At 36.2% G+C, this 9,156-nt stretch overlaps 1 pseudogene; it reads left to right on the top strand.

The window, feature by feature from the left end:
• The first annotated feature begins 445 nt into the window (after nt 1-445).
• Nucleotides 446-2,219, top strand: LOC117062831 (annotated as a pseudogene).
• The last annotated feature ends 6,937 nt before the right edge of the window (nt 2,220-9,156 follow it).

Here is a 9,156-nt window from a genome sequence, read left to right as displayed (position 1 = left end):
AACTCTAAGGTAGAAAAGAAAAAAAGGTCTTTATGAATCTATAAGATGTACTTCTATTGGCATGCCTAATACGTCTATGTATTTATGTGTTGTGTACACAATTTTTCACTCCTGAAAATATACAGTGGAGCTCAAATTAATTGGCTTAAGACAATAAGCACTTGAATCAAATACTTTATCAGGTAAAAGGAAAAGACAAGTCGAATACTTTTTCAAGTTTATGTAACTTAAGTAAAATCTTTAATAAATAAGCTAGCTTTAAAATTATTAGAAATGTCTTAAGAATTGCCAGCAGGTTCTGGGTTACAGCCAAGGTGGGGGTGGGATCGGGTGAGGGTTGGTGGGGTGAGGGGTGGTACGTGGGCTTCGTTATTTCTTGCTGCCCGCTTCTGGCTTGGGGAAGTGGCAGGACCTTGGCAGGACCTTGGCAGCACCCCGAGCTGGCATGGTGCTAATCGAGGGATGTGAGACCCCAGGGGCTGGGGCCCGGCTGCAGAACCAAGTTGTCATTTCCAGATTGGGGCTTGGGCTACACCCTCTCTAGGACCCCCCCCTTGTACCAAGCAGATTGTCACGGGTAGTTTGGGCCAGCTGTCCTGGCGTCGAATTTCCCGAATTTAACAAATCCTCCAAGAAATCCATCCATCCATCCATCCATACGTGGCAGATTATGAAGTATGGATCACTACTTTTGGGATGTGGATATATTCAGTGAACAAGGAGCAGCTTGGAAGAGCTGGATTTTATGCTTTAGGTGAAGGTGATAAAGTAAAGTGCTTTCACTGTTGGGGGGGTAACTGATTGGAAGCCCAGCGAAGACCCTTGGGAACAACATGCTAAATGGCATCCAGTGTGTAAATATCTGCTAGAACAGAAGACATGAGAGTGTATAAACAATATTCATTTATCCTATTCACTTGAGGAGTGTCTGGTAAGAACTGTTGAAAAAACACCATCACTAATTAGAAAAATTGATACCATCTTCCATAATCCTATGGTACAGGAAGCTACATGAATGGGGTTCAGTTTCAGGGACATTAAGAAAATAATGGAGGAAAAAATTCAGACATCTGGGAGCAACCATAAATCACTTGAGGTTCTGGTTGCAGATCCAGCGAAGGCTCAGAAAGACAGTACACAAGACGAATCAAGTCAGACTCCATTGCAGAAAGAGATTAGTACTGAAGAGCAGCTAAGGCGCCTGCAAGAGGAGAAGCTTTGCAAAATCTGTATGGATAGAAATATTGCTGTCATTTTTATTCCTTGTGGACATCCAGTCACTCATAAACAATGTGCTGAAGCGATTGACAAATGTCCCATGTGGTACGCCGTCATTACATTCAAGCAAAATAATTTTATGTCTTAATCTAACGCTATAGTAGGCATGTTATGTTCTTATTACCCTGATTAAATGTGTGATGTGAACTGACTTTAAGTAATCAGGATTGAATTCCATTAGCATTTGCTACCAAGTAGGAAAAAAAATGTAAATGGCAGTGTTTTAGTTGGCAATATAATCTTTGAATTTCTGGATTTTTCAGTTATTAGCTGTCTTATTTACCCAATTGTTTTTACCGTTATTTAATTGAAACCCTAGACTAAGAAGAAGCATATTATAACTGATCACAATGTGTATTCACAGTATATTGACTTAATTTCTAAGTGTAAGTGAATTAATCATCTGAATTTTTTATTCTTTTCAGATAGGCTTAACGAATAGAACATTCTGTATATAAATGTGGAGATTAATCTTTCCAATCACATAATTCGTTTTGTGTGAAAAAGGAATGAATTGTTCCATGCTAGTGGAAAGATAGAGATTATTTTTAGAGGTTTTTTGGTGTTATGTTTTGGGATTCTGTCTGTTTTCTTTTAAAATTGTAAATATGTACTCGTGTGAATGATTTTTTAAAGTGATTTTGCCATTTTTGGAAGGGTATTTAATGATAGAATATCATCGAGCCAACATGTACTGACATACAAAGATGTCAAAGATATATTAAGTGTAAAATGCAAGCAGGAAAATACTATGTACAGCCTGAGCCAAATCAAAGCATATATGTTTTTTATATGTGTAGAACAAAAGGTTTGGAAAGATATGCACCAAATTGTTAAATGTGATTTCGTTTGAGGGGGCTGGGGGGATGGGCCCCAGAGGGGGTTTTGTAGGGGCCTTTCACTTTGTATTTTTTTTCATTTTGTTTTGTTTGAATTTTTTTTTTTTTCTTTTTAAATGGAGTTTCACTCTTGTCACCTAGGCTGGAGTGTAGTGGTATGAACTTGGCTCACTGCAACCTCTGCCTTCCAGGTTCAAATGATTCTCCTGCCTCAGCCTCCCATGCCTCCTGTGTAGCTGGAACTACAGGCACCTGTCACCATGCCTGGCTAATTTTTGTATTTTCAGTAGAGATGGGGTTTCACCATGTTGACCAGATTAGTCTGTAATTCCTGACCTCAGGTGATCCACCCACCTTGGCCTCCCAAAGTGCTGGGATTTCAGGTGTGAGCCACTGCACCCGGCCCTGTTTGAATTTTTTAGAAGTATATATTACTTTTGTAATCAGAATTATTAGAAAGCATTTTACTGATTTAAAAGCTTAGACATGTTCAAAGGCCTGCAAAACTACTGAACACTCAGCTTTAGTTTTTCTAATCCAAGAAGGCCGGGCAGTTGACCTCTTTGGTACCAATGTGCAATTTAAAAGATTTTATGTTTTTCCTGCATTGTGGATGAAAAATATTTCTGAGTGGTGGTTTTTTGACAGGTAGACCATGTCTTCTTGTCTTGTTTGAAGATAAGTATTTCTGATTTTGTAAAATGAAGTATACAATATGTCACAGATCTTCCAATTAATTAGTAAGGGTTCATCCTTAATCCTTGCTAGTTTAAGCTTGCCTAAGTCACTTTACTAAAAGATCTTTGTTAATCCAGTGTTTTAAACATCTGTCAGCTTATGTAGGTAGAAGTAGAAGCACGTTTGTACACTGCTTGTAGTTATAGTGATAGCTTCCATGTTGAGATTCTCTTATCACCTTGTATCTTAAAGTTTCATGTGAGTTTTTACCATTAGGGTGATTAAGATGTATATAAGGCAAAATATTAAGTCTTTCCTTTACCTAAGTTTGCTTTCTTGACTAGTAATAGTAGTAGATATTTCTGTAATAAATGTTATTACAGAATGTAATAAATGTTTTATATATATGTGTATATATATGTGTGTGTGTGTGTATGTATATATATATATATATATAGAGAGAGAGAGAGAGAGAGAGAGAGAGAGAGAGAGGAGAGAGTCTTGCTCTGTTGTCCAGGCTGGAGCACAGTGGCACAAACTCAGCTCACCACAACCTCTGCCTCCCGGGTTCAAGTGATTCTCCTGCCTCAGCCTCCTGAGTAACTGGGACTACAGGCACACGCCACCACATCCAACTAATTTTTGTATTTTTAGTAGAGATGGGGTTTCACTATGTTGGCTAGGCTGGTCTCAAACTCCTGACCTCGTGATATGCTCGCCTCGGCCTCCCAAAGTGCTGGAATTACAGGTGTGAGCCACTGCGCCTGGCCAGTTTTTAAAATATATTTTTAAAAACACTTGAATAAGAGTCAGTAGAGTGTAAACTAGAAGTTTAAAAATGCTTCATAGAATGCCCAGGGTTTACATTACATGATTCTCACAACAAACCTATTGTAAAGGTGAGTAAGGTATGTTACTGCAGAGAAAACTTTGGGAGCAAAACTGTAAAAAATTATATTTTTGCTGTATTTTCTAAGAGAAAGAGTATTGTTATGTTCTCCTGACCTCTGTTGATTACTACTTTAAGTGATGTTGATTTAAAACATTGCAAATTTAAATAAGAGTTTTAAAAATTAAGTAATGACTGCCTTGAAAAAAAAAATTGCCAGCATACATTTTTGTTTGGGTTTATTAATCAAGCAATTTTATACTTATCCCTGTCAAATACCATAAGGTGTCAAAATTTGGCATGGGGTTACAAAACTATAAACCCAGCCCAAAGCAGAATGATCTTTGCTTGTTTAATCTTTAATAAATAAGACATTAATATTGGTTTAATGAAAATAGCTACATCTTGCATTATTTAGTAAAATTACCATAACTTCTAACCTTATGGCTTTATGCAATCTAGTCCAAAGGCAGGAAGGAGGTTTGTTTTGGAAAAGGACTGTTATAATCTTTGTTTCAAAGCTAAACTATAACTAAGTTCCCCCCAAAGTTAGTTCAGCCTATGCCCAGGAATGAACAAGGACAGTTTGGAGGTTAGAAGCAAGATGGAGTCAGCTAGCTCAGATCTTTTTTGCTGTCTCAGTTATTGCAGTTTCATAACTTTAAATGATGGCTATCACAGTTTTCATAAATAATCTAGGCAAACAGTTAAAATAATTAGGCAAATGTAATGGGATAAATATTTGTGGACAAACTCGTCATAATTGAGAATATAAAGTTAAATTAAATAATAAGTATTTCATTATTTGGGTATTTTCCAAGAAAAACATATTGTAGGAAACCATCTTTCTAAAAAAAAGTGTCCTTTTAAAAAGGTGAATAATTTTTATCTAATTCAAAGTGTATTGAAAAGTTATATATAAAACAAGGTAAAAGGAATGAGGAAATAAGGGAAATATAAAGAAAATTATAGAAATAAAGTGGTATTTTTTGGTAAGAAAGCTTAAAGAGAAATAATTTTAGGAAAGAAAGAATCTTGTATGATAAATTTTGTCCTAGAATAAAGTGACTGGATAAGAAAGGGATGTTCAAAGCTATTTATGACAAACCCACAGCCAATATCATACTGAATGAGCAAAAGCTGGAAGCACTCCCTTTGAGAACTGGCACAAGACAAGGATGTCCTCTCTTACCACTCCTATTCAACATAGTATTGGAAGTTCTGGCCAGGGCAATCAGGCAAGAGAAAGAAATAAAGGGTATTCAAATAGGAAGAGAGGAAGTCAAACTGTCTCTGCAGATGCATGATTGTGTATTTAGAAAACCCCATCATCTCAGCGCCAAAACTCCTTAAGCTGATAAGCAACTTCAGCAAAGTCTCAGGATACAAAATCAATGTGCAAAAATTACAGGCATTCCTATACACCAATAATAGACAAACAGAGCCAAATCACGAGTGAACTCCCATTCGCAATTGCTACAAAAAGAATAAAATATCTAGGAATGCAACTTACAGCGGATGTGAAAGACCTCTTCAAGGAGAACTGCAAACCATTGCTCAAGGAAATAAGAGAGGAAAAAAACAAATGGAAAAACATTCCATGCTCATGGATAGGAAGAATCAATATGGTGAAAATGGCCATACTGCCCAAAGTAATTTTTAGATTCAATGCTATCCCCATCAAGCTACCATTGACTTTCTTCACAGAATTAGAAAAAACTACTTTAAATTTCATATAGAACCAAAAAAGAGCCCATATAGCCAAGACAATCCTAAGCAAAAAGAACAAAGCTGGAGGTATCATGCTACCTGACTTCAAACTATACTACAAAGCTGCAGTAAACAAAACAGCATGCTACTGGTACCAAAACAGATATATAGACCAAAGGAACAGAACAGACGCCTCAGGTATTACACCACACATCTACAACCATCTGATCTTTGACAAACCTAACAAAAGTAAGCAATGGGGAAATAATTCCCTATTTAATAAATGATGTTGGGAAAACTGGCTAGCCATATGCAGAAAACTGAAACTAGACCCCTTCCTTACAACTTATACAAGAATTAACTCAAGATGGATTAAAGATTTAAACATGGCCAGGCGCAGTGGCTCATGCCTGTAATCCCAGCACTTTGGGAGGCCAAGGCGGGTGGATCACGAGGTCAGGAGATCGAGACCATGCTGGCTAATATGGTGAAACCCCGTCTCTACTAAAAAATATAAAAAATTTGCCGAGTGTGGTGGTGGGCACCTGTAGTCCCAGCTACTCGGGAGGCTGAGGCAGGAGAATGACATGAACTCGGGAGATGGAGCTTGCAGTGAGCGGAGATCATGCCACTGCACTCCAGCCTGGGCGACAAACAAAGACTCCGTCTCAGAAAAAAAAAAAAAAAAAAAAAAGGATTTAAACATAAGACCTAAAGCCATAAAAACCCTAGAAGAAATCCTAGGCAATACCATTCAGGACATAGGCATGAGCAAAGACTTCATGATTAAAACACCAAAAGCAATTGCAACAAAAGCCAGTTGACAAACGGGATCTAATTAAACTAAAGAGCTTCTGCACAGCAAAAGAAACTATTGTCAGAGTGAACAGGCAACCTACAGAATAGGAGAACATTTTTGCAATCTATCCATCTGATAAAGGGCTAATATCCAGAATCTACAAGGAATCTAAACAAATTTACAAGAAAAAAAAAAAAACAACCCCATCAAAAAGTGGGCAAAAGATATGAACAGACACTTCTCAAAAGAAGACATTTATGTGGCCAACAAACATGAAAAAATGCTCATCATCCCTGGCCATTAGAGAAATGCAAATCAAACCACAATGAGATACCATCTCATGCCAGTTAGAATGGCAATCATTAAACAGTCAGGAAACAACAGATGCTGGAGAGGATGTGGAGAAATAGGAATGCTTTTACACTGTTGGTTGGAGTGTAAATTAGTTCAACCATTGTTGAAGAGAGTGTGGCAATTCCTCAAGGATTTGGAACCAGAAATACCATTTGCCCCAGCAATCCCATTACTGGGTATATACCCAAAGGATTATAAATCATTCTACTCTAAAGACACATGCACACATATGTTTACTGCCGCACTATTCACAATAGCAAAGACTTGGAACCAACCCAAATGCCTACCAATGATAGACTGGGTAAAGAAAATATGGCACATATACACCATGGAATACTATGCAGCCATAAAAAAGAATGAGTTCATGTCCTTTGCAGGGACATGGATGAAGCTGGAAGCCATCATTCTCAGCAAACTAACACAGGAACAGAAAACCAAACACCACATGATCTCACTCGTAAGTGGGAGTTGAACAATGAGAACACATGGACTTAGGGAGGGAAATGTCACACACCAGGGCCTGTCAAAGGGTGAGGGGCAAGGGGAGGGACAGCATTAGGAAAAGTACCTAATATAGATGACAGGTTAATGGGTGCAGCAAACCACCATGGCACATGTACACCTATGTAATAAACCTGCACATTCTTCACATGTATCCCAGAACATAAAGTATAATTAAAAAAAAAAAAAAAAAGAAAATAAATAAAAAGAAAGAAAGAAAGAAAGGGATGTTCAGGACAAACCAGAAAGTCCAAGCATGTTACGAATAGTCTGTGTAAGTCACAATAAGAGGATTTATTTTAAAAAACTTTTATATGATCAAGTTGTCTATAATTAAAGGGAAATTATAATGGTCTTTCTAGAGATTGGGTTTGATGTTAAAAAACTACTTATACACTAAAAAATTGGTTAGAACAATGAAATTTTCTTAAGGGGTAGATTCACTCTTAGTAAATTATAAGAGACTTAAGAAGTTTTTTTAACCCAAAGCTCAGTTTTTATTGCATCTTGCTGCTTTTGGTTTTCTCTCCCCTCTAAAAGGGTGGGAAATAGTAATGCCCTCCTTCAACTTCCTTCAGCTCATATACGTTTTTTTCCCTCAGATTCTGTTTGTTGTGTCCTGATGCTAACAATGTTTTCTTAAAGGTCTAAAGGAAGTATTTTCTTCCAACATAATATTCTGTGCATTGCAGAAGGTCTTTTCTTCTGCCTTTTGGTAACTGGCTTAACAGATTTTATGTTTTATTGAAATAATTTCTATGCCATTATTATTAAGTTTTGGTTTGCTCAGAAAACACTGAAATTAATAAATTTTTTAAAAAATTATGATTATTACATTCATGTATCTTTATGTATGTGCTTTTAAAGTCCTTGTGACATTGAGTTATAAGGCTTGACTCCTGGGTGTTAAAAGGACCAGTCCTGCTAAATCTTAAACACTGACATCAATTAAAGACTCATCTTCAGGACTAGTAGAAGATGCCAATCAAAATAAACTGCATTCTTGAAACACAGAGTCAGAAATTAAAGCTATTCAACTCAAGCCCAGGGACTATAGTGGAAGAGGTGGGTGTGTGAGATTTTAAGGGCCAATTTTGAGAGATAAAATAAGTTCAATTTCTCTATAAATTAATCATAATCATTAATGTCAAAGGCACACTGATGTAAGATCAGCATATGGACCCCTGTATCAGATTAACAAGGTTTTCTTGAAGCATTAACCTACTCCTTAATAAAGGTTATAGAGGTTATAAAAGGCTTCTGAAAATTATAGCTATGGTCAAGATAAAAATTTCATAGATTGTTAATATAATTTTGAAAAACAAATTTAATTGGCTTCATGCTGTTTTTTTTAGGGCTTATTATTTGGAAAATTAAGTCTCCTCTCTGAAAGAATGAAGGCTTTCACTTTTTTTTTTTTTTGAAAATCCTTTAGCTATCACTTTGATCAAATGAATGACTTATTTTACAATGACCTTTCATCAAGTGTTTTAAACCTTTGATATTTGATAAACTTTCCAAAATCAAACTATAAATTATGTATTTTTCTGACCTAATGAATCCTTTAAGATACGAGGTTCCCTAAAGTCCAAAAAAGAAAAAAAATAACATAATGTGGCTTATTTGTTATAAAGATTTTACAGGAACCATTGTCAAATATGAAATAGTGTTTGTTTTTGTTTGGGCTGTATTTGTATAAATATATTATTGGTATGTGTTCTAACATTATGGGAAACTCCTATAATTCTGATATGAATTGGTGTACATTATCAGTAATAATTATAATTGTTATGGTAAATTATTATGTGCCATGGAGGTAACAAATTTCCTTGTCAAGTGTGTCTTTGATGATAGTTGTCCTAAAACTTTTTGTCATCCTTGGACAATTGTTGTTTTGCTTTGGTCCTCTTTAGAAGGTGGTTTTATAATCAGCTATAAAACTCTAACGGGTGCTCTTGAATGCAGGCTTCTGATAACTTTGGAAACTGTGACATCAGAATAGAGGAAAAACTTTCAGGATTCATGGAGTGCTGAAAAATATCAAGCAGAACAGGAAGTAACTTCATGGATGGAACTAACAGAATGCTGAAGTAATCTTTTTGACTTTT

This window comes from Trachypithecus francoisi, unplaced genomic scaffold (assembly GCF_009764315.1).
Source record: "Trachypithecus francoisi isolate TF-2019V2 unplaced genomic scaffold, Tfra_2.0 Lachesis_group17, whole genome shotgun sequence".
Classification (NCBI taxonomy): Eukaryota; Metazoa; Chordata; class Mammalia; order Primates; family Cercopithecidae; genus Trachypithecus; species Trachypithecus francoisi.
Note: the sequence above shows the minus strand (reverse complement) of the source record. Positions and strands in the feature narration are given on the sequence as shown.